Below are 25531 nucleotides of genomic sequence, written 5' to 3' on the forward strand. Positions count from 1 at the left end.
AGACATGGTAAGTGAGAAGTTTTAAGTTCAATTATCGTTAAAAACGAATTTAAACCACTTTATTGGTAGCTCATTGTCAGGCTAAGTCACCGACACCCTCTTAGTGTACATAATATCGTTTGTTCAAAAAAAAAATAGGGGACTGACACACAAGAAAATGGCTAAAATACACCGTAAAATACCAAAGTAATGAAGCACATGATTATTGCCATGCTTGAGCACTACAAACCAAAAAATACGATTCCATTACTCTTAGCCTAAATGAACGTTGCTAGTTTTGTAGGATCTTATATCTTCAATCAGTAGTTTCATGTTAAGGTAAGAAGATCCTCCCCCTTCTGTAGCTTTGTTAGCCAAAATTGCAAGCTCTCTTGCTCTTTCTCTTTTCACTTCTGCTTCTTTTCCTTCCTTGTCCATCACTTTGTCTACGACCTCCTTAAACTCACCCATCTTCACCAACATCTCGGATTTACCTTGTTCCCCTAGTGGAATTACAGCTTTCGCCCCTACGCTCTCACTGATCTTCAACACTTGCACTATGAGCTTCTCGTTGTAGAACTGCTCCGCAAACAGAGGCCAAGATATCATTGGAATCCCAGTACAAATCCCTTCCAACGTTGAATTCCAACCGCAATGCATCAAAAATGCCCCAACTACAGGGTGTGACAAAATAAGTACTTGTGAAGCCCAACCATGGATCAACACGCCTCTCCCTTTTGTCCTATCCTCAAATCCATCTTCTTCTAACCATTTTTCCCATTCCTCAGTTTTGTTTCTAGTCACCCAAATGAAAGGCCGGTTCGACGCTTCTAATCCCAAACCAAGCTCTACCAATTGAAGGGTTGCGACTTGGCTGAGGCTTCCAAGGCATACGTAAACCACTGTGCTGTGAGGCATCAATTGAGCCACGTCGAGCACTTGTTTTCATCAAGTGAGGCAGTGTTTCCTCTCTAAGCCTTGTCCAAATCCGTTGCGTTGGAAAGCGACACAGGGCCGATGCTCCAAACCTTAGCTCCACCAACCTTTCTATATTCTTTCACATATTCTGATTCCAACTCCTCAAAGGTATTGACAACTACCCCAAAGGCTCATTTTTCAGATTCCTCAATTTCTTGGTAGAGACTTCTGAAACCTTGGGAAGCCGCATTCAAGTGCCCCGGAAGTTGGGATGGAGTCAGTTCGATCTCATCACGCAAACCCGGCACCAAAAAAGGTTCCTCCAATCCGGAAATTCTATCCAGGACCTTGGACTTTAGTATATTATGATTGCACAAGAGAGTGAAGCAACTAGTCCCATCAAACAAATGCCTTGGTATTGCGAATTTTTTTGCAGTGTAAGCCGTCCATGCCAGATATTTGTCGCCTAATATGTGATGCGAAATAGATAAGCACACAAATTAAACCCTCTTTTTGTCAAATTGTAGTAAAGATGTAAGTAGGGATCGTTCTAGACCGGGGATTAGGAGGGATTGCTAAACACTTGAAAACTGACTTAAAAACATAAAAACAAAGGTTAAAACACTAAAATAGACTCAAGGAATGCAAAACTAAAGTTTAAAACACTTAAACAAACATAAAACTCAAAATAGCAACCTAATGACTCAAAACTGCCTAAAAACCACTTTCTGGGCAGTTTTGAGAACCTAACAAGAACTTGGACGAAGTTGGATGAAAACTTGAATCAAAACACTTAGAAACACAAATCAAAACACTTTCTAACTAATCTAAGACTTCAAAATAAAGGGGGATTTGTTTTGGACGAAAATTGAAAACAAAACAGAAACTTTAAAACAAAACAGATTGTAAAACGTTTTTGGATGAAAAGGATGGATAAAAGGCTAGTTAGGAGGTTCTTCTCCACATATGACACACTTGCAAACAAAACGATTTTCAGTTGTTCTTCCAATAAATTATGAAACTCAACACCCCAAGTTAATTAGATACGCTTAAATTAACCTTCAAGTTCTCCTTAAGTTAATGAATCGGATGGGAAAGCGCATACAACAATTCAAAGCATTCCTCAAAGGTTCCTTACGTGATGAGCACAATAAGGATACAATCAAGAATCATGAAGCACAATGAGAACTATAAGTGTTGACGAGGCATTCGTTACTATGATGAGCATGAAACTAGTGCCAAGAATTCATTCAACGCGATCGTTTTCAAGCGACCTTCACTACTTATGATTATAAGATTGTAACTATTAGGTGAAACTCCCTCATAATCTAGCATCATATTCATGCATGAAAACTAAGCGTGCACTCTCAATCAACATACACAAATAAGTTATCAATCAAGTAGATGAACGAATTGAATCCACAACTTATGAAATAACAACTGAATGTAATCAAATCATATTGCAAGCATATACATGGTTTCGAATCACCCCCCAACTAAGAGGGTTTAGTTCCTCATACTCACAACACAAGGTTTATTGAATTGAAACATTGAAAACATAAGAAAGATTACACCTAAAAGTTCCAGCAATCTGCAATAGACTAGCAAGCACATTCAAGGGCACTCCTTCTTCCTTCTTGCTGCGGCACAAGGTATGGAGATGGTTTAGGATGGTTTTGGATGAGGTAGAGTGGTGGAAAAGTGTCTAGGATGGGTGTATGGCACGGCTAGGGGGGTTTGGGGTCAGAAAATATGGATTTGGGTGAAGGTTGGGCACGGCAGAGGTAGGGGAAAGGTTTCTGGCGTGAATGGAGTTGTATGGATGTGTGTGGAATGTTTTGTGGCTGCAACAAGGAGGTTTATTTAAAGGAAAACAGAAATTAAAACCCTAGGTTGATTAGGAAATCAGAAATTAAGTCTAAGGATTCTAGAATTAGGAAATAAATCAGAAAATTAAAGGAAAGGGCAAGGGAAATTCGGCTAGGGTTTAAAACACAAAAGGAAGGTGTTTTAAAGCATAAAAACAGGAAATAAGGAAGAGGAAATGCAAAGGGAGGTGAGGCAAGGGTTCAAAAGGGTTCTAGGCTTTTGTTTTGTGTCTTAGAATGCTTAGAAAGTCTTCATAATTGCTGGAACTTTTAGGGACAATTAGGAAAAATCAAACCAAAGTAGGAAACCTTGGCTTAACTTTCCTATTTCAAGTAGGAATCCTTGTTGGAGGAGGAATCCTTGTTCTTCTAGGAATCCTCATGTGATTAGGAATCCATCTTCAATTAGGAATCCTTCGTTGGTTAGGAATCCTTCGTTGATTAGGAATCCTCCTTCATGTAAGCACTTTCCTACTTCAACTAGGAAACCTTGTTCAAGTAGGAATCATCATCTTCAAGTCTTCAAATTCGTCCAAACCTTGGCTCCAATTATGTGATAATCATTCCAAGCCCAATTTTGCTCCAAAAAGCTCATATCAATATGCAGCTCGGATTCGGTTTGAGAGTCTCGAGCAACCGCTCAACTGGTTGCTGCAGCTTCGCAACTGCACCAAAGAAGTTCCAAAACAAGTTTCTTGAGGGAACTGCGTCCGTGTTTTTCCATCCCTCTGGCAAGCCAAACTCATGGAGTGGCAAGCTGAACTGGACAAGGTGAATAGGGAGGCTGGAATCGCAATTTTGGAGTGTCCAAATCTAGATGAAAAATATGAGATGGAGTTTTAGTGTGTGTGCATTCCTTTCAATTAAGGCGGTTGGAATATGGTGACACAAGAGCACACATAATACGAATCTAGATACGTGAGATGATATTGATTTTGTAACATTTGATCCAATTTGTGTTTTTGGATTCTTTGGGAGTATGAAAGATGCTTTCACAAGTAATATACATGCTTGATCCAAAACTGCACAAGCTGCCAAGCATATGCTGTGGAGTAGTTAATTGATAATACCTTTTTTTTTGGAAAGGAACACCGACAATATATTCACAATAAGGACGAATAAAATAAATTTTATTAAGCTTGTCATTTACAAGATTTGAACTTATAAAAGGAAGAAAAACAGTATTACACTGTAGCACTAGGTGATGTTAATACCTTATTTCTAATCCTTTGTTGTAAAAGTTGTGGGAATGAATGCCCATTTTCTTTAACTAAAAGTGAGGAAGACTTGAGAATAGTAATGTAATTGTTGTTGTGTGATGTTTTCAAAAGCGCAATCATTTCACTTTTTGGTTTGTCACAGATGTGACTCTATATAAAGAGCACTCTGCGTGTGATCACAATACACAGAAAAGAAAAGAAGTGAAAGCAATAATATCAGTATCCCTCTTTTCCTCTCTTTACCTGCAATCCTTTTGTGTTAGAGTTACGAAACTAAACAGCGTGATACATTGCACCCGCTTCGCTCCTGTCCTTACCAAAGGTTACCTCTCTAATGTTTGCCTATTTATAACACGTTATCAGTACGACTCTCTAACCCTAACCAGATCTTATTTCCCTTTGCCCAAAAAAATGCTTCCTCCAAGGATTTTTCTGTTCTTCTTCCTTCTCTGCCTCACCTGCTTAATGTACCCTCACTAAGATCAACTAGTATCGTGCCTGCTCCTAATTCTCAATATAACAATTACTTATATTTTTTATTTCTTGTTTGGTGTAGCTCCTGATTACTAACTTAGTGTTTATTTATATCAAAGATGGTGTGGTACAATCGCCCATCTCAAACTGCAGATTTAATTTTACTGCATTTTTAGGTGGTGCGGTAGTCAACAGTCGGCACTCCTAGGTTATGAATCCTTATGAAAATGAATACAAAATAAAATCGCGCTAAAGCTAGGGTGTCATCCATAAGTGGCGCGTTGTGTGGCCCGAGCACAATGATAAGTGAGCAAGGGTCGTTGTATCTTTATCGGCATCCGGATGCAATGTTAAATGAGCAAGGGGGTCATAGAAACTTCCTTTTGAACGATTCCACTCAAAGTTGTTTGGAACCATATGCTCCTATCAACTTTACACAGGACGCACAAAAGAAGTACTTTGATCCTTTTAGACGGGGGAGGATGAAGAAGGTAGGAGAGAAGGGTAGAGTTCAAGATAGTAGAATGCGTTTAGGAACGTGGAATATAGGAACCTTAACGGGAAAATCTATGGAAGTAGTGGAAGTTATGGTGAGGAGAAGGATAAGTATTATCTGCCTACAACAAACTAAGTAGCTTGGTCTTAAGGCAAAGATCTAGAAAACTCAGGTTTTAAACTTTGGTATTTGGGCACAAATAGAACGAGAAACGGTGTTGGCATCATCGTGGACAAGACTCTGACCCAAGATGTTGTAGATGTCAAGAGGGTAGGTGATAGGAGCATATTTATGCGACTTAGTTAGCTTGTTTTCTTGCACTTTTATAGTTAGTTTGTGGTTATTATAGTGTTTTAAGCTATTTTCGTGTGTTTGTAGGTCCAAATGACAAAGTTAGCAAGAAAGTGCATTTTGGAGCATTTTGGAGCAGTTTTGGGCACTAATTGGATAGCACATGTATGGGCCAAGATGGATGGACGAATTTGGAGTTCAAAAGGCTAGGAATCTGATAAGAAGATGAAGAAATTAAATTCAAGACAAAGAAGATAAGGAATCAGCTCAAAAAAGGAAACATTATCCAAAACCTTATCCAACCTTATCTTATCTTATCTTATCTTATCCTATCCTAATCTTATCATGCCTTAATCCTAGCTGCAAGGGGACCTAAATATATATTTCTAGAACCTATTTCTAGAAGCATTCTCTTCTAGAAATCCCAAATCAGCCACAAAACACATTGTTTCTATAATCCCTACAAAAGTGGCGCCTATTTCCCTTCTAGAAGGCTTTTGCCTTGCCTTGCAAGCAATTCCCATTCCCTCCAAATCAGTGACACACTCCTCTATCCCTTTTCCTTTGTGGATTCTGTTTTATTAGGCCTTATTCCTTGTGGATTTGGGTTATACAAATTCTTTTCTGAAATTAATTGGGCCAAACCCTTTCCTTAGTGGATTTAAACCCTTGTGCCGCACCCTAGGGCCCTAATTCTCTTAATGTGCTGATTCATAACCTAAATCTGATTAACCCTATGGTTTTGCCTTGCTTATATATATGTGTTTTAAGCTTAAATCCGTCACCACCCCTCATACCATTCAGAAACACTAGTGTCGCAACCCTAAACACCATTCTACATCACAAAACATCATTCTACATCAAGATACATCTCTGCCGCACCCTTTGGAGAAGAAGGAGATCCTTGCCGTGCATTCCATTGATGAAGGAGGACCTTGTGCACAAGCCACCTGCATCCTTAGGAGTTCTAAGAGTTCTTTCTTCCCTCGCTTTAGTTTCGATGTTTATTTCAATTTGCTTTCAACTGCTATGAACATGTGTAGCTAAATTCTTATTAGTTAGTGGTGAATTCGAAGCCATGGACATATATTTAATATGAATTGATTCCTTTCAGTTATTGTTTCGTAAAACATGACTGCGATTTACTTATCTATTTAATTTATAACTTATTCTTGTGTGTTGATTAAAGAGGCCTATTTAGTTTGCATGCTTGAATCTGATGCTAAATTATAAGGGACTTTCACCTAATTGTTAGCAACTTATAATTACAAGTAGTGAAGATTGTTAGTCACAATCGTGTTAAGTAGATTCTTGGCAAGAGTATCATGCAGTTCATAGTTATAATTGCCTTGTCAATGCTTATGATTTCCATGGAACTTAATGATCTTTGAATGTATCTCTATCATGCTGTTCATATAGGGAACTTGAGAAGAATGATTTGGGTTGTCGCATGCATTCATCCAATAATGAATTTAGGGAAATCTGAGAGTTAATTTGTGCATTCACGATTAATTTGGGGCATTGTCGTTCATGGTTTAAAGAAACAATACTGGAAATCAATTTATGTTGCATATGTTCATGTGTGGAGAAGGATCCTCTGACTAGCCTTTCACCCTTGAATTCATCTCAATTTCGTTTTAGTTTACTTTGTTTTGCAATTTGTTTAGTTTTAATTCAATTTCGTCAGAAACCAAACCCCCTTTTCTATTTTGTGTAGGTCAGAATCTGCCCTAATTAGGTTCTTTAGAGTGTTTTGAGTCAATATAGGTTAAAATTAGTCCATAAACATTGGTTGAGTCTTAGTTTAGTCTTAAATTCGTCCAATTTAATCCCTAGAATCTTTTTTGAGTCTAATTGTTAGTATTGTGCTGTTTTGAGTCTTTTAAGTGTGTTTCGAGTTAGTTAAGTCATAATCTGTTTTCTTTTAGTCTTTTGAGTTAAAGTAAGTTTTAATTTCGTCCAAATCACTTGTTAGGTTTAGAATTGAGTCAATTCCATCTACTTTTGCAGATTTGAGTGTCTTAGGCCAGTTTAGAGTCTATTCTTGTGTTTTTAAGTCTAGTTTAGTGCTTTGAAGTTTAATTTAAGTAGATTAGTAGCCCTAGTTAATCCCCGGTTTAGAACGATCCCTACTTACATCTTTGCTACAATTGTCATCAATAGGGTTTAATTTGTGTGTCAAGAAATTTTCACATCAGTAGGAGATAGAATTATGGCAGTCAAGATTGTAATAGGACAAGAACTCATCAATGTGATTAGTGCGTATGCACCTCAAGTAGGGTTGGATACGAGTTTGAGGGAGAAATTTTGGGAAGATCTTGGAGACTTGGTGCAAGGAATTGCTCAGACGGAGAAGGTATTTATAGAAGGAGATTTAAATGGACACGTGAGCAAGGAGACATGCAACTATGGAGGTTTTCATGGTGGCCATGGTTTTGGGGAAAGAAACGAGGATGGGAAGCCATCTTGGATTTTACAATGGCATATGATATCCTCTTAGCCAACACCTTTTTTAAGAAGAGAGAAGAACATGTGATCACCTACAAGAGTGGGTCGTCAAAAACACAAATAGATTTTCTTCTAATGAGGAAAGGGGATCGTATAACTTGTAAGGATTGCAAAGTTATACCAGGAGAGAGCTTGGCTAATCAACATCACTTGTTGGTGATGGATGTACATATCAAAAGAGAGAAAAAAAAGAACAAGAACTGGAAGTGCCCAAGGACTAGATGGTGGAACCTAAAAGGAAAAAAACAAGTCATTTTCAACGAGAAAGTAATCACCCAATGTGTGTGGGATAGAGAGGGGGAACTTAGCCAAATGTGGGATTCCATGGCTAGTTGTATCCGAAAAGTAGCAAAAAAGGTATTAGGAGTGTCCAAGGGCTTTGCTCCACACCAAAAGGAATCTTGGTGGTCGAATAAGGAGGTACAAATAAAGGTGAAGGCTAAGAAGGAATCTTGTAAAGCCTTATACAAGGATATGACCGATGAAAATGGTGAAAGGTATAGAATAGCGAAGCAGGAGAAGAAGAAAGCTGTGAGAGAAGCTAAGCTAATGGCTTATGACAATATGTATAAGCGACTAGATACCAAAAAAGGAGAGTTAGAAATCTATAAACTAGCTAGAGCAAGGGAAAAGAAGACAAATGACCTAAACCAAGTGAGATGCATCAAGGATGAGGATGGAAAGGCTCTTGCTACAGAGAATGTGGTAAAAAACAAATGAAGACGTTATTTTCATAATCTTTTCAATGAAGGACATGAAATGAGTACTCCTTTGGGGGAGTTGAGTAACTTAGAAGAGTGTAAAAACTACTCCTTTTACCACCGAATCAGAAAGGAATAAGTGGTTGTAGCTTTGAAAAAGATGAAGCATAGAAAAACAATGGGCCCAGATGATATACCGATCAAAGTGTGGAAAGTCTTGGGATAGATGGATATAGCATGGCCCGCAGACCTTTTCAATAGGATTTTGAAAACGAAGAAGATGCCAAATGAGTGGTGGAAGAGCACTCTGGTGCCTATCTACAAGAATAAGGGTGACATACAAAATTGCATGAACTGTAGGGGTATTAAGCTAATGAGTCATACAATGAAGCTCTGGGAGAGTGTCATTGAGCATAGATTGAGGCAAGAGACACGGGTTTCAGACAACCAATTCGAGTTCATGCCAAGGCGCTCAACCATGGAGGCAATCTATCTCTTATGAAGATTGATGGAAAGATATAGAGATAGGAAAAAGGATTTACACATGGTCTTTATAAATTTGGAAAAAGCGTATAATAGGGTCCCAAGAGATATTCTTTGAAGGATTTTAGAGAAGAAAATAGTACGAGTAGCATATATCCAAGCTATAAAGAATATGTATGATGGAGCAAAGACTACCATGAGAACTCATGAAGAACAAACCGAAAGCTTCCCCATAACTGTAGGGTTACATCAAGGCTCATCCTTAAGTCCTTACCTTTTTTCATTGGTAATGGATGAATTAACGGGACATATTCAAGATCATATTCCTTGGTGTATGCTTTTCGCAAACGATATAGTGTTGATAGATGAAACTCAGGAAGGGGTAAATGCGAAACTTAACCTTTGGAGAGAAGTGTTGGAATCTAAAGGTCTTCGCCTAAGCCGATCAAAGATAGAATATATGGAGTGCAAGTTCAGTGCAAATGGAGGCCTAAATGAGTTAAGGGTGAAGATCAAAGATTAGGAAGTACAAAAGAGCGACCGCTTTCGCTACCTATGATTTATCTTGCAAAAGAACAGAGAATTAGATGGAAACCTCAACCATAGACTACAAGCTGGATGGATGAAGTGGAAGAGTGCATTTGGCGTGTTGTGTGACCGCCGTATGCCACTGAAGCTCAAGGGAAAATTTTATAAAAGGGCAATAAGGCCGACGATGCTGTATGGCACGGAATGTTGGGCGCTCAACCATGTAGCGGCTTGATGTGAAAATTAACTTGACACACAAATTAAACCCTATTGATGACAATTGTAGTAATGATGCAAGTAGGGATCGTTCTAGACCGGGGATTAACTAGGGATGCTAATCAACACAAATAAGACTCAAAAACACTAAACTAGACTCTATAGACTCAAAACTAACTCAAAACACTCAAAACAGCAAGAAACAATAAAAAAAACTCAATTCTAGACCTAATAAGTGATTTGGACGAAAATAGAACTTAAAAGACTCAAAAGACCAAAAGAAAACAGGTTTTGACTCTAAAAACAAGACTTAATGAATGGGGATTTTGTTTTGACGAAATTGAAAGTTAAAACATAAACTTTGAAAACAAACTTAACAAAAACGATTTTGGATGAAAAAGAATGGTGAAAGGCTAGTTAGAGGGTTCCTTCTCCACACATGAAACATATGCATACGACTCGATTTCCAGTTACTATTTCAACAAACCATGAATGACAATGCCCCAAATTAACTAGATTGCACCAATTAATTCTCAGATTTCCCTAGATTCATTGAATTGAATGGAATACACATTACAACCAAATTATTCTTATCAAGAACCCTAACTATGGAATACGCATGATAGAGACACATATCAGAGATCATTAAGTTCAATGGAAATCATAAGCATTGACGAGGCATTCATAACTATGGAATACGCATGTTACTCTTGCCAAGGATTTACTTAACACAATCGTGACTAGCGACTTTCACTACTTACGAATATAAGTTAATAACGATTAGGTGAAATTCCCTTATAACATGTTATCAATCAAATAGACAAGTAAACCACATTCACGATTTATGAAATCATAACTGGAGGAAATCAAGTCATATAAAACATATGATCATGGCTTTGAATTCCCCTCTAACTATAAAGAAATTAGTTCCTCATGTTCGCAAATAAACAAAGATAAATAAATTTAAACATTGACATAAAGATAGAAAACACCTAGAAACGCTCCAACAATCCAAGCTCCTTGAATGGCATGCACGGCTCCAAGAGTCTCCTTCCTTCTCCTTTGCAAACTCACGGCACAAGAGGGATGTTTGGGTGAATGGTGTAGTGAAAATATGGTAGAGGGTGGTCACTAAATGGTGCGGCAAAGGGTTGTATTTATAGGCTGAAAATCACAGCCCTTAGGTAGCAAAGGAAAAGGATTTAAAGGCCTAATTTGTATAGGAAAATAACACACAATCCTTGAAGGAAAACAAATCAGAAATCCAAAGGGAATAGGAGGATAAGGTGCGGCATTAAACTAGGAAAGGATAAGGGCTTCTAGAAACCAAAATCCCAAGGGAATTGGGTGAAAACTCACGGCAAGAATTGGAGGGAAAGTGGCTGAATTGCAATGCAAGGCAAAGGTCTTCTAGAAAGGTTCTAGGCGCCACCTTTGTAGGAAAGGATTAGGTCTTCTAGAAATCTGATTATAAGCATCCTAATATAGTTAGGAATCCTCCCTCGCAGCTAAAATATAGGTGGATTAGGATTAGGATAAGATAGGATAGGATAAGGTTTGTTTGGATAAGATAAGCTAAGATAAGGTTATGGATAATGTTTTGGATAAGGTTTCTTCACTTGAGCTGATTCTTTGGCTTTAACTTCCCTTCTTCAAGTAGGAAACCTTGTTTGAGTAGGAATCTTCAATCTTCTAGAAATCCAACTTCAACTAGGAATCCATTGTTGACTAGGATTTCATCTTCAATTAAGCACTTTCCTACTTCAATTAGGAAACTTTGCATCTTCAATTCTTCAACTTTGAAACACATTCCTAGCTTCTTCAATCCTTCAAATTCGTCCATTCTTTGTGCTCCACATGCATGAGCTCCATTCTAGCTCAATTTTGCTCCAAAATGCTCCAATTTGCATCTTTTTGCTTACTTTGTCCTTAAAACCTGAAAACACATGAAAATAGCTTAAAAGACTAACTTAACTAAGAAAACACAACATAAATGCATAAGAACTAACTAACTAAGGCGCATAAATATGCTCCTATCAAATTCCCCCACACTTAGCTTTTGCTAGTCCTTGAGCAAAACAAAGAAACAAGAGAAAAACGAAACGAAACAAAATAATCAAAACATAACCTAAACCTTCCAACGTTTGCCTCAGGGATTCCTAATGCACATGACATATTAAAAATCATCATTCCCACAAATTTTAGTCATCTTCACACTTAAGCACATACTTAATCATAGTCACCACGTACTAGTTCACATTTAACCAATTAAAACATGATTTTGAATGTAGTAACATGCCTTAGAGAATTTGCTCAATTCCTTACTAGATATGCACTCAATTTTCACACAGAATTTCTAGCTACACACCCTTTACTAGTTATATGTGAGAAGATTGATGTAAATATGAAAACGAACGCTCACATATATGTATAACAAAGAAAGCATTTTCTGGAGTTAATAAGCATTTAGATATGATCTCATGAATGGAATGCTACTACTTAGATGTGAGAACCAAGGATGTCATATGCTCATACCAATTCCAAACTCCACATATTGAAACACATAACAATCAAGATAGAAGCAAAGGGTTGTAACGGGGCTAAGGTATTGGCTAACAAAGAAAGGTAAGGATAAACAAACATTCTTAAAGAATAATAAGCAAAGTAATGAAATTGACACTTAGAATTCACTTTAGAGCGCAGAAATCAACTTTTAAACACAAGGTAGGATTCATGCAATACTTAGGGTCAAATTCAATTTTCTGGACCCTTTCTTCAACAACCAACACATGTGAGGTAATTCTCACTTCTTTTCAACTCTTTTTCCATTCTTTTCACATTTTTTTCTTCATTTTTTCTTTTTCTACGAATTTTGCTCCCTTTTTTTTTTTTTTAACCCGTGCCCTTCTACTTCTTTTGGCACACAAAATTTCCCTTCCCCCACACTTATTTTTCTGCACAATGTTGATCAAAAGGAATTCCCTCTAAGTCATGCTTTATTATCCTTTAAGAACAAGGGTATGGATAGTCCAAATCTAGGCTAGGTAAGGGTAATGTGGCTAACAAAGAAAATGGCTAACTAAGGCTCAAAAGGGTAAACCTACAAAACAAATGCATGGTATGAAGGCTTTTTGGCTCTGGTGGTAACTACTAACAACTTCATCTTGTTATATGTTATGCTAATCAATTTTATGCTTTGAATGAAATGGGTATGAGTTCTAATATTTGGATCTATAATGATGAAACGCCTTCTAAGTAGCAACCAAGCAAAGAATGATGAGATCATGCAACGACTTTAGAAAACAACAAATTCACAGATTATTAACTCTCCAAAGAATGTTTAGGCTCAAGTCTCACAGGGTTGTAGCGTTAGTTTGAGTTACTTCCTTCAAGCATGTTACAAAAACTGATTTTTTCTTTGTGATTACATGTGAATTCGTAAACAACAACGATGACCAAGCATAAACAAAAGAGCATATCAAACTTCCATCCATGTTTGTAACTTCCTTTAACCGTCATGCAATTAAAAACCAAATCTTCATCATTGTGTTGGAAGGTACTCTAAGACACAAACAAACACACAAAAACGACTCTTTTTTGGGTTTTTCAAAACAATTTTTCAAATTTTTATGGGATTTTCGGATTTTTATGTCAAAACACACTAAAAAGCTTCACAACACACTAAAAACAGTGAAAAACAACTTTTGAAAGTTAGGTGGTAAAATCCTACGAATTTTTCAACAAAAACATTTGTTTACCCCCCCCACACTTAAACCAAACATTGTCCTCAATGTTTCAAGCATAGACGCACACAAATGTAAGCAAATAACACAACTAGCAAACATGACAAATATGGCAAAGTAAAAGCAAGAAAGAATAGGGTTTAGGAATGCAAATCTGGTTGTGATGCCCGAGCTTCCTAGGTCTTCTTTATTCGCATGGGTTGCCTCCCACGAAGTGCTTGCTTTAACGTCTTCCAGCCGGACGATGCCTCCAATCAAGCTTGAATAGGGCCTACGGCATGGAGGGATACTTCCTCCACGGCCTTCTCCTCAAAAGTTGTGAAATATGGCTTCAAACGATGTCCATTGACTTTGAATTCTTGTTGCGTCTTCAAACTTTGAATTTGAACTGCACCATGCGAAAAAACATTAGTAACAATAAAAGGACCAATCCACTTAGAATGCAACTTACCAGGAAATAACCGAAGGCGAGAATTGAAAAGTAACACTTTCTGCCCGATAGAGAACGTCTTACTATGAATCATCTTGTCATGGAATGCCTTCATTTTCTCCTTGTAAATGCGAGCATTCTCGTAAGCTTCATTCCTAACTTCCTCAAGCTCATTCAATTGAAGCTTTCTATGAAGTCCTGCGGCATCAATGTCCATATTGAATGTTTTGATGGCCCAATGTGCTTTGTGCTCCAATTCAACCGGAAGATGGCATGGTTTCCCATAGATTAGCCGAAATGGGGACATTCCAATTGGTGTTTTGTAGGTTGTACGATACGCCCACAATGCATCCTTCAAGCGCAAGCTCCAATATTTCTGGTTTGGCCCTACGGTTTTCTCCAAAATCTGCTTGATTTCTCTATTTGAAACCTCCGCTTGCCCACTTGTTTGAGGATGATAAGGTGTTGCCACCTTATGCGTGACATTATATTTCTTGAGTAGCGCCTCAATGGTTCGATTGCAGAAATGGGAGCCCCCATCACTTATAAGTACCCGCGGCATTCCAAACCTTGCAAATATGTTAGTCTTAACAAAATCTGCAACCACTTAGAATCATTAGTACTGGTGGCTCTTGCTTCCACCCATTTCGAAACATAATCAACCGCAAGTAGAATATAAACAAAACCATGAGATGAAGGAAAAGGACCCATGAAAGATGGGGCTTTGCGACATTTGGTCTTTGGTCCTATATTTCCAGTTCGCTGACAACGATCACATGCTATGCAAAACGTTCTAGCATCCTTAAAGATAGTAGGCCAATAAAAACCACATTCAAGTACTTTACGTGCAGTCCTTTAAGTGCCAAAGTGACCTCCATATGCATAAGTGTGACAAAAGTTTAAAATGGACAGAATTTCAGAATCATGCACACACCTACGAATGATTTGATCAGAGCAATATTTCCATAAATAAGGATCATCCCACACATAATTTCGTGCATCATACTTGAGTTTATCACGTTGGTTTTTATTTAACTCACTTAGAATGACTTTAGACGCCAAATAATTAACTAAATCTGCATACCATGGCACACTAACCTCAATGGACATCAATTGCTCATCCGGGAATGTCTCTGGGATAGGCACGGCATCTTCTTCATGCACCAAACGGCTCAAGTGATCAGCCACCACGTTCTCACTTCCTTTCTTGTCTCGGATTTCGATATCCAACTCTTGGAGAAGAAGCATCCATCGCATAAGCCTTGGTTTAGCCTCCTTCTTCGTGAGCAAGTACTTCAACGCTGCATGATCAGTGTAAATTATTACTTTAGTACCAAGTAAATAAGAACAAAACTTATCTAAAGCAAAAACAACAGCAAGAAGTTCTTTTTCCGTTGTGGAATAATTCAATTGAGCGTCGTTCAAGGTCCGAGAGGCATAATATATGACGTGTGGCTGTTTGTCCTTCCTTTGTCCCAAAACAGCGCCTAGAGCATAATCAGACGCATCACACATAAGCTCGAAGGGAATGCTCCAATCTGGTGGCCGAATGATGAGGGCCGAAGTTAGCATCTCCTTGAGGTGTTTGAACGCCTTTTCACACTCCTCGTTGAATTCGAAGGACACGTCCTTTTGGAGAAGTCGGCATAAGGGTGTGGAAATCTTTGAAAAATCCTTGATGAATCGCCTATAAAATCCTGCATGTCCAAGAAAAGAATGAACCTCTCTAACCGAAGTTGGAGAGGGTAAGTAGCGTACAAGATCTATTTTCGATTTATCAACCTCAATTCCCCTTTCAGAAATGATATGCCCTAAAACTATGCCTTGTTTTACCATAAAGTGACACTTTTCCCAATTTAAAACAAGGTTAGTTTCAACGCATCGTTTTAAGATTAATGTGAGATTTTCCAAGCAACCATTAAACAAATCGCCAAAGACACTAAAATCATCCATGAATACCTCAATAATCTTCTCAATAAAATTTGAAAAGATACTTACCATGCATCTTTGGAACGTGGCCGGTGCATTGCATAAACCGAATGGCATGCGACGGTAAGCAAAAGTACCAAATGGGCATATGAAGGTGGTTTTTTCTTGGTCGTCTGGAGCTATGACAATTTGATTATATCCTGAATAACCGTCAAGAAAACAATAAAAAGAATGACCGGCTAACCTTTCAAGCATTTGATCAATGAATGGCAATGGAAAGTGGTCCTTCCTTGTGGTGTTGTTGAGCTTCCTATAGTCAATGCACACTCTCCAACCTATTTGGATACGGGTTGGCATGATCTCATCCTCGGCATTCTTCACCACAGTGACTCCGGACTGTTGGAAGTATGCCCACAAAGCCACTCATTTGATGTAATAGCTTTTTGGAATACTTAATGTATTAAACTTTTATATGTTTAATGGAGGGCAAATCTTATTGTTAATCACTATTTATTGTATCATGTGTTTAAGCAAAAAGAGAATCCAAGGAATGTATTTGTTCTAAGAGATAAGTGATCTAAGTGAGTTAGATTATCGAGACCTTTCTCTTATGTTCATTCCTAAAACGTTCCTAGCCATAGGATTGCCAATTGGGCATTGACAATCCGCTAAGGTTAGTATGTGTTGTGTTGACTCAAGAGTGAGTATAACTAGTCTCAAGTCATTTGGTGTTGGACACTAAGACAAACACATAGGTGCTCGAAAGATTAATCGAGTACACTGAACTACGATCAAAAGAGAGTTCGAACATACATGTCATGTATAAACTCTAAAGTTGCAATATGCAAAGTAGTCCTTTGACCTGAGGCATCATAGATGTCTAATGGTTAGGTCCTTGATCTTTGATCATGTCAAACGGCATTCCATCAGAATGTCCACGGCATTGTTGGGGTCAAGCTATCTAGTCATGTAGGCATATGAATGCACAACAAGGGATCTCTAACCTTCCAAGGTGGAAGGAGAATACTCTAAGATATGATTCTAAAGTCTTTGGCCAAAGCAAATGAATATGACTTAGGAAGTTTGTTCCAAATCATATTCAAGGGAATCATATAGGAAAGTATCACATTGGATAGTAGACATGAAACAAACTATCACTTAAACAATGTGATTAAGAGTATTGTATTAGAGAAGGACCGTATTGCATTGTAGTTGTAACTGGATAGGTTCTCCAACCAATTCTACTTAGCTTGGGTAACCATGATATTCTGCTAGGCGTCACTCATGGTTTGTGGAAGCCCTAATGATTAGCAAACACTAATCATCAAAGGAAGAATTGAAATGTGGTTTCAATTCACAATCGATCGTTAAGAGTAACATCGCCCACTGCCTCGCTAAATGGAACCTAATGGATCGTACACCGAGTAAGGATGTATGTGAAGAAATTAAATGAAATGGATAAGCAATTAAATGGTTTAATTGAAGAATGGTCAAGATTAATTAATTAGTTAATTAATTTTACGAAAGGTTCGTATTGGGCTTATATGTTGGTTTTGGGTTTCGAGGCCCAAAAGCGTTTTGGTCCAAAAGGCCCATTATGTTTAAGTTGTATGACAACTAAAACAAAATGAACAACAAGCCCAACAACAATATGATGGCCGGCCATTAGGGTGGATGGTGAAAGCTTGCTTAATTGCAAGTTTGCCACTCACCAAAGAAAAGGTTATAAAAGCAACTTTATAGCTATTTTCTCTTTAGGGTTTTCTAGTTGAAATTGGGTGAAACATTTTCTCTCCATTTTCTTCCAAGAGGCCGGCCACTAAGGGGAGGGACATCTAGCAATCTCTTCTTCCCTAAGTCATCCATATCATCTTCACAAGATACATCCTTGGTGAAGAGACTTAGAGACATCAAACTTTTGATGTTTTGGAGAACATATCCTCATTTCCTCAAATCTTCAAAGGAGCACTAAAAAGGAGGAAAACACAAGGAAGATTCAAGGATCTTGGAGGTGACTTGAAGGCCCTCCACTTGGGTGAATCCCTTGTGTAAACAAGGATGAGCTTCAAGGGTAAAGAAACTCTAAATCTTTACTTATTTTTAATGTTGTTAAAGAGTTTATTTTGGTTCACCATATACTAGGCTTTGAAAGTCATGGGTTTTATGAATTGTTTTTGGATGCATGCCTACTTTAAAGTGTTAATAGCTTGCATGTGTATTCAAATGTTCATACTTGTTCTTAGCTAGGACAAAATTTTTCCTTCACGGACTTCTTTGGGACAACTTGAACCGGTGAGACCCAACGGCTATCCGAAATTGGATAAATCACTCCACAATCGAGAAGCTTTATAATCTCCTTTTTCACAACTTCTATCATTGAAAGGTTGAGTCGGCATTGAGCCTCTCGAGTTGGTTTAGCCCCCTCCTCTAGAAATATGCGATGCATGCATGTTGTAGGGCTAATCCCCTTAATATCGGCCAATGTCCATCCAATGGCTGTTTTGTGCTCTTTCAACACCCGAATCAACTTTTCCTCCTCTAATGTCGTGAGTGATAAGGAGACAATGACGGGCAACGTCTCTTCATCTCCCAAAAATACATACTTTAAATGATCCGGCAATGGTTTAAGCTCAAGAACGGAGGCCTGAATCACATAAGGTAACAACGTATTAGTGGAAACGGGAATTGGAATTGGGTTAGAAGGCTTACCATGATGTTGTGGCAATGATTCAAAGGCAGCCACAAGCTCGGCATGTTCTTCCTTAGGTACGGCTAGATTGGGCTTCATTCCAATTCCTTGTGCAATTGCTATTTCAAGGGGATCGTCTTCCAACATATCAAGATAATCATGCGCCAATTCATCCAATACATCAATAGAAAAACAAGAATGATCATCTTTAGGAAATTTCATAGCTTCAGAAATGTTAAAATTAATAATCTCCCCATCAAATTCTATTGTTAACGTCCCTTTGAACACATCGATCTTGGTGCGTGCTATTTTCATGAAGGGCCTCCCAAGTAAAATCGGCAATGGGGTGACATTTGGTGAGTCCTCCATCTCTAAAACGTAGAAATCCGCTGGGAATATCAAGTTATCCACCTGCACCAAAACATCTTCCAAAACTCCTTTCGGATATGCATTAGAACGATCGGCTAATTGAATTATAACACCATCGTTTTTAAGCTCTCCTAAGTTCATAGATGCATATATTGAGTATGGCATGACATTAATTGAAGCTCCTAGATCTAACATAGCATGTTCAAACTTAGTATTGCCTATAACACATGGATTTGTAAAACTACCTGGATCTTTGCATTTAGGGGGTAATTTTCTTTGCAAAACAGCGGAAACATTCTCACTTACCTAGACAACCTCTTTGTTTGAAATTCTCCTTCTTGTTGTACATAGTTCCTTCAAAAACTTGGCGTACCTTGGTACTTGCTTAATTGCGTCAAGAAGAGGTATATTGACTTGCACTTTCCGAAACGTCTCCAAAACGTCTCCAAAATAGCTTGCATGTGTATTCAAATGTTCATACTTGTTCTTAGCTAGGACAAAATTTTTCCTTCAAGTGGTATCAGAGCCTAGGCCTAGTGTATGGTGATTCCTTTTGGGTTTTGTGATATTCATATTTTGTGATTTAAATGTTGTAAATGTTACAAGCTTTGTTCTTGCTTTTGAATATATAAATTTTGCTAGAAAATTTAGCATCTCAAATGTTGTAGATGTATTTCATTCAAGCATGAATATTGGAACTAAAATTTGGTGCCATGTGTTTTGGGAAATTCGGCCAAATCCAAAGGGTGATCTTTTGGGTTCATGTTTGTCTTGTTAAAATGGTTTTAAGGTGACTTTTGGAACCCCTAAGTACCCTAGGACATTAGCCATCTTTTGTGTAGTGAAAATTTGTTTTTTTGTTGAGTGAAAACATTCATGGAGCTCTTATGAGTTTTTCATGTTTGTTCTTCATGTTCTTGCCAAGAACAAAAAGTTTTGAAGTTTTGATTTAAAGGTTTTATGTTTTTCATAAAGTTTTGGTTTATTAATTTTGTATTATAACTTAAGGGTGAAGAAAGGAAAATGTCATTAATGTTTACAAAACATTTTCTTACATTTTCTTACAAGTCTTTAAAGTTTGCAAAGACTTTCTTCACCAACCAATCCACTTGCTAAAGTGCTTTAATCAACTTGCAAAAACTTTTTAAAAAATTTCAAAATTTTCACTTGTTCACTCCCTTTGGCCGGCCACCCTAACAAGTAGGGTACTTTTGGGCCCTTTTGTGCAATTACATAAAGTTTTGATACTTTTGTGTTTTTGTATTTTGGCCCAAAAGTTTACGTTTTTACGTTTAGGCCTAAAAACTCTAAAGGTCAAATTGTTTTGATCCTTTAATGATGTTTTTACATTAATAAAATTTTGGGATCTAGTTGTAATTACATGAAGTTGTGGACTATTGTGTTTTTACAAAGTGACCCCAAAAGTTTTTGTATTTGCATTATGGCCCAATTGTTGTGGTCATAGTTTCCTTTTAGCCCAAATAAAATGAGAACAAAATTGTTTTGTCTCTTTAATGAGAATTGGATTTTCATTTCATATAGTTCCATTTAAATCAATTCTATGGATCCAAAAACCAATTGTTTAAGCTGTTTTCTTAGTTAATGTGATTAATTGAGAAAATGGGTGATTATGAACCAAAGGCCTCGATAATTGAGCTATGTGATTGGCCGCTTTACATTATGAATGTTTGGGTTTTAGTAGTATAGATTTGAATGTAATTTGATTAATTCAATTTGTTGTAAATGGACATAAGTCCATCATTTGATTTGTGTTGTAAAAGGGCATAAGCCCTTATTATTATTTCATGTATTCCTTTTGTTTATATGTATGCAAATGGAATAGTTGGGTCCAACGCCCAATAGGAAATAACGGTTTAATTGGATTAAACGCGTAACTAAAATCAACAACTATCTACCTTAAACCCAAGGTCCAACACAAGGCTCGTGTTGGATCAAATCAATCGGTTCATAATCATCCTAAAACCTAATATGACTATATAGTCCATATGAGGATGCAATGCATTCGTTAGTAGTTCTATATAGTCTCGCTTGTTTCTTCGAAATAGTGGGAGTATTATAAACTACTAATTCATATTAACTTGGACCAATGGTTGTGATAGGCCCAAGTTCTTTTAATGTGATTAAAATGTTTTGATGTAGCCCAAAACTACTCCCTCAAAACAAATATTAAGTTGATAAGCGAGAGATGTTTTGAACATCTCTTCGTAGGCCTTCCACCGTGGTGGGCTCCAAGCATTTGTGACTCATGCACCGGCTTCACCCTATCATGGGGAAGTACAAAGCATGTGCTTACATCCAGGAGGAATCCATATACATATGATGAGGTGAGTGTAGGCAACGAGGATAGCCGATATCATATCATTGTGAGGCTATTCTTGAACACCTTCACAAACTAAGCATGGTGGGAATAACTTAACTAAGTGCAATGGAGCCGATATCGTATCATCGTGAGGCAACATTCTCTAGAGGCCAAACGGATGGGTAATTACAAGAGTTGTAAATGAATAAAGCGTTATTCTCTCATCATTATTTTTGCTAACCAATATCGTATCATCGTGAGGTGGGCTTGGTAATGGTGAGTCTCCCATACCCCGCGAAGAGTTCAATATAACTCTCAAATTCTATTGAGGGATGTGGAATTTGCCAAAAATAGTGGGTGGTGCTATTTGGTTCAAAGACCCAATTAAATAGTTTTAAACAAACAATCTAATACGATTTCTGTTATGTTATGTAGTGAACAACAATCCTAAAATTATACCCACCATTATACTTGACAAAAAGGGCCTTAGGGGCCAACGTTTCCTTGCTTGGTATCACCACATTGAGAATGTCTCAAAGGTGAAAGACATATTGTATGTGCTTAAGCAATCCCCTCTTCATGTACCTCCTACGAAACTAGCTTTAAAGGAGGAGTGTCAAAATTATGTTAGACATTATGAGGATGACTTACAAGCCAAATGCTTAATCCTCACTTCACTTAGTGAGGAGCTTATGAAGCTACATAAGCACATGGACACTTCTTGTGCCATGGTTGAAAGTTTGCATAAGATGCATGACATTGAGACTAGTAATGTACGATTCTCAAATGTTTGTAGTCTAATGAATGCCAAAATGGCAAAGGGGGCATCGGTCCATAAACATGGACAAAAGATGGAAAAGATATTTAAAGATCTTAAAAGTTTAGGAACTTCCATCGATGGGAAAATGGGCCAAGATTTTTTCCTTGCATCTCTCTCGGATGATTTCACTAAGTTTATTGTAAACTATAAAGTGAATAGATTCGATCATTCTTTGAAAGAGATGATTGACATGTGCTGTAAATTTGAAAAAGGTTTCAAAAGGGACAGTGGGAGTGAGAATGCAATGATAAGGAAAAGGTTGCATAAGAAGAAGGCAAAGAAATCCAAAGGAACATGCTTTCATTGTGGAAAGGATGAACGTTGGAAGAAGAAATACAGGGTGCGCATTGCGAGCCTTATGACACGAACTTTTGAAGAGACTATTTCTATCATAGAGAGTTCTTTTACAGTGAGCTCCAATTCCTGGATATTTGATTCAGGCGCTAGTCAACATATCTGTAATACGATGCAGGGACTAGTGGGAAGCAAGCCATTGAGCAATGGGGAGATGGTTGTGGGAGTTAGGAATGGCACTAAAATCTCTGCAAAAGCAACAGGCACCTACATGCTTAACCTACCCTCTGGGGAAGTCCTGGAACTTAAAAATTGTTTATATTTTCCTTCATGTATAAAGAATTTGATTTCCATCTCTAAGCTTTTACGAGATGGGCACTCAGTATTGTTTGACAAAATGAGTTGCACTTTATACTTGAACGGTCGTATTATCTCTCATGGTAATATGATAGAGGGACTTTTTCACCTAGAGACGAATAGTGGGATGCACTGTATTGCAAGCGGGAATACCTCAAAACCCAAAAAGGCTAGAGAAGAAGTTGACCAAGAAAAGATGTGGCATCTTAAACTTGGACATGTGAACCTTGATAAGATTCACAAGATGTCGAAAGACGGATATATCCGCCCATTAGGTAATGACAAGATGGGTACTTGTGAATGTTGCTTGAAAGGGAAGATGACCAAATCTCCATTTACTGGAAAAGGAGAGCGTGCCACTGAAATTCTAGGGTTAATCCACACTGACGTATGTGGACCTATGTCTACTACGTCGAGAGGAGGCTTCTCCTACTATATCACATTCACCGACGATCACTCTCGGTTTGGCTATGTGTATCTTATGAAGTACAAGTCAGAATCCTTTGAAAGGTTCAAAGAATTCAAGAATGAAGTTGAGAAGCAAACTGGGAAACAGATAAAGATCCTAAGATCGGATCGAGGGGGTGAATATCTGAGTAATGAGTTCCTAGATTATCTTAAAGAGTGTGGAATAAAATCACAGTGGACTCCACCGGGAACTCCACAACTTAATGGAGTTTCTGAAAGGAGAAATCGAACCTTGATGAACATGGTTCATTCTATGATGAGTTCTGCTGATCTACCAGTAACATTCTGGGGATACGCTCTATACACAGCAGCTTACTTGCTTAATAGAGTACCTTTCAAATCAGTTTCACAAACGCCCTATGAGATATGGCATGGAAGAAAGTTAAGTCTTAAACACATTAAGATTTGGGGTTGTGAAGCATATGTCAAGAAGCTTGAAGCTACTAAGCTTGAAGCGAGATCAGTAAGATGTTATTTTGTGGGATATCCTAGAGAAACTATGGGATATGAGTTCTACCATCCTGACGACTAGAAAGTCTTTGTCGCCATAACTGCTATGTTTCTAGAGGAACAATTTGTTCTCAAAGGAACTATAAGCAAAGAGATGGAAATTAATGAGATTAATGATGAACCACAAACAAGCACTCGACAAGTTGACAACCCTGTTCCTGAACCCCTAGCTCCACGTAGATCTGAACGGGTTAGTAAGCCACCTAAGAGGTATGGCTTAGACAATGACTTTGATGAATTGTACCTTCTAGGTGACAATGAAACAAAGGAGGATCCTAGAGACTACACTGAAGCAATGTCCGACATTGATTCAAAGAGATGGCAAGAGGCCATGATATCCGAGATGGATTCCATGTATCAAAATCAGGTCTGGACTCTTGTAGACCCTCCAGAAGGTATTGTACCTGTTGGAAACAAATGGGTCTTCAAGAGGAAGATAGGCGTTGATGGGAACGTGGAGACTTATAAGGCTAGACTAGTAGCCAAGGGTTACAGGCAAAGAGAAGGGATTGACTATGAAGAAACTTTCTCTCCTGTAGCCATGATTAAGTCCATTCGGATTTTGCTTGCTATAGCTGCGTACCATGATTATGAGATCTGGCAAATGGACGTGAAGACGGCCTTTCTGAACGGCTACCTAGAGGAAGAGCTCTATATGACTTAACCCGAAGGTTTCATGTCCAAGTCTGAAAAGACTAAGGTATGCAAGCTTCAAAGGTCCATTTATGGACTTAAGCAAGCCTCCAGGAGCTGGAACATTCGTTTCGACACTGAAATCAAAACGTTTGGTTTTACTCAAAACGAAGACGACAATTGTGTTTATCAAAAGCTCGTTGGGGAAGCAGTAGTATTCCTAGTGTTATATGTAGATGACATATTACTATTCGGGAATGAGACTGCAATACTTTCTTGTGTAAAAGTGTGGTTGTCCAAAACCTTCCACATGAAAGATTTAGGAGATGCATCTTATGTACTTGGGATAAAGCTCTATCGTGATCGATCCAGAAGATTAATTGGATTATCCCAATCTATGTACATTGATAAGGTGCTAAGTAGGTTCGAAATGGAACAATCTAAGAAAGGTTTTCTTCCTGTGAGACATGGAATTCACCTTTCTAAGGCCATGGAACCTAAGACTCCTGAAGAGATACGGCAAATGAGTTGTATTCCTTATGCTTCCGCCATAGGAAGTCTCATGTATGCCATGATATGCACAAGGCCTAATATCGCATATGCTGTGAGCGTTACTAGTCGATATCAATCTAACCCAGGATCAGAACACTGGGCAGCTATCAAGACGGTCCTTAAGTACTTAAGAAGAACTAAGGACATGTTCCTCGTATATGGAGGAGCGGCAGAGTTACGAGTGGAAGGCTATACAGACACAGATTTCCAATCTGACGTCGATGATAGAAGTTCCAACTCCGGATATGTATTCACTCTGAATGGTGGGGCTGTCAGTTGGAAGAGCAAGAAACAAAGTGTAATTGCTGATTCCACAACAGAGGCTGAATATGTCGCTGCAGCTGAAGCCGGCAAAGAAGCGACTTGGATGAAGAAGTTCATCACTGAACTTGGGGTGGTTCCAACCATTACATCACCAGTAACTTTGTACTGTGATAATAGTGGGGTGATAGCTCAAGCCAAGGAACCCAGGGCACATCAAAAGAACAAGCATTTTGACAGACGCTTTAATATCATTAGAAGATATGCTGCCGAGGGGAAAGTCAACATTCTCAAAGTTGCTTCAGCAGATAACGTAGCAGATCCACTAACAAAGCCAATGTCTCAAATCCAGCTTGACCGTCATATGGATAAGATGGGTATTAGATACATGGGAGGATGGCTTTGAGTGCAAGTGGGAGATTGTTGGAAGTATGCCCACAAAGCCACTCATTTAATGTAATAGCTTTTTGGAAT

At 38.1% G+C, this 25531-nt stretch overlaps 1 pseudogene; it reads right to left on the reverse strand.

The window, feature by feature from the left end:
* Nucleotides 1-252: 252 nt before the first annotated feature.
* LOC103409387 (UDP-glycosyltransferase 73C4-like) overlaps nucleotides 253-25531 on the reverse strand; it is a 29894-nt pseudogene continuing 4615 nt past the window's right edge.

The sequence above is a fragment of the Malus domestica genome, chromosome 04 (genome assembly GCF_042453785.1).
Source record: "Malus domestica chromosome 04, GDT2T_hap1".
Taxonomy (NCBI): domain Eukaryota; kingdom Viridiplantae; phylum Streptophyta; class Magnoliopsida; order Rosales; family Rosaceae; genus Malus; species Malus domestica.